Source organism: Mandrillus leucophaeus, unplaced genomic scaffold (assembly GCF_000951045.1).
Source record: "Mandrillus leucophaeus isolate KB7577 unplaced genomic scaffold, Mleu.le_1.0 Scaffold18, whole genome shotgun sequence".
In the NCBI taxonomy this organism is placed as follows: domain Eukaryota; kingdom Metazoa; phylum Chordata; class Mammalia; order Primates; family Cercopithecidae; genus Mandrillus; species Mandrillus leucophaeus.
In genome coordinates, this window is record NW_012101809.1 from 2,071,516 (window position 1) to 2,072,905 (window position 1,390).

The 1,390-nt window shown below is 44.3% G+C and overlaps 1 protein-coding gene across 2 annotated transcripts in view; it reads left to right on the forward strand.

Moving 5' to 3' along the window:
- Positions 1–1,390, forward strand: part of FAM178A (family with sequence similarity 178, member A) — a 68,053-nt gene that overhangs the window by 54,251 nt on the left and 12,412 nt on the right. The window lies entirely within an intron of this gene.

The following is a 1,390-nucleotide window of genomic DNA, read 5'->3' on the forward strand; positions in this document are numbered from 1 at the left end:
AACAGAGCGAGACTCCGTCTCAAAAAAAAAAAAAAAAAAAAAATTAACCAGGTGTTTTGGTGGGTGCCTGTAATCCCAGCTATTCGGGAGGCCAAGGCAGGAGAATTGCTTGAACCCAGGAGGCGGAGGTTGCAGTGAACTGAGATTGCGCTACTGCACTCCAGCCTGGGCAATAAGAGTGAAACTCCATCTCAAAAACAAAGAAAAGAAAAGAATTGTCAGTAAATGTTAGTTCTGTTTGTTGGAGTGGAATTTAACCATTATACCTTGGCAGTAGTATAATATATTCATAAGATACCAACATCACCAAATATCAAATGGGCTGGTGTTGTGCTGGACCCATATTGACTCCAGTAGAAATGGCAGTTCAGGTGGCAACAGGCTACACAGGAGAACTGCTACCATCTGTAGAGACCATGCAGTTTACATAGCATTTTCACTTAGCACCCTTTACCTAGCAACCTCCATTTAACCCAGAACAAAGGGCCTCCATCCCGTATGGCCTTCCAAGGGATGAGCCGAGGGTTCAGATGTCCTTCATAGATAAGGAGTGAAACTCCACGTTGGACTCTCCCAGATTATTTAGCTTGGGACTCCAGTTACACATTCTTCTTAGACCATGGGTTCATTTTCAGAGTATGCTTAAGTTATTGCTATCAGTTGCATCTGCCATGCGCCGGCTTTTAGCTCATTTCTTCCCATCTTTTTGCCATTCCCCTTTTGTTCCTTTAGAAATAACATTTGCCTTCAAAATTAGACTGATGGTGAGGCAGGCTACTATAGAAATGCATTTCTAATATTCAGATTTTCATTTTGAATTATTCTATTCTTCCCATACTCCTGGGGCAATTCTTGCTTAATTCCTTATATTTCATATCTTAACTACTCCAATTCCTGTTTTAAAACTTAGGCTGGATGTGCCGGGCATGGTCGCTCACCCCTGTAATCCCAGCACTTTGGGAGGGTGCAGCAGGTGGATCACTTGAGGTCAGAAGTTCAAGACCAGCCTGGCCAACAGGGTGAAACCCCATCTCTACAAAAATACAAAAAGTTAACCAGGCGTGGTGGTGCATGCATGTAATCCCAGCTACTCAGGAGGCTGAGACAGGAGAATCGCTTGAACCCAGGAGGCGGAGGTTGCAGTGAGACAAGATCATGCCATTGCATTCCAGCCTGGGTGACAGAGCAAGACTTCATCTCAAAACAAAACAAAACAAAACAAAAAAAACTTACGCTAGACATGGTGGCTCATGCCTGTAATCCCAGCACTTTGGGAGGCCAAGGCCGGGCAGATCACTTGAGTTCAGAAGTTCGAGACCAGCCTGGCCAACATGGTGAAACCCTGTCTCTACTGAAAATACCAAAAAAAAATTAGCTGGGCATGGTGGCA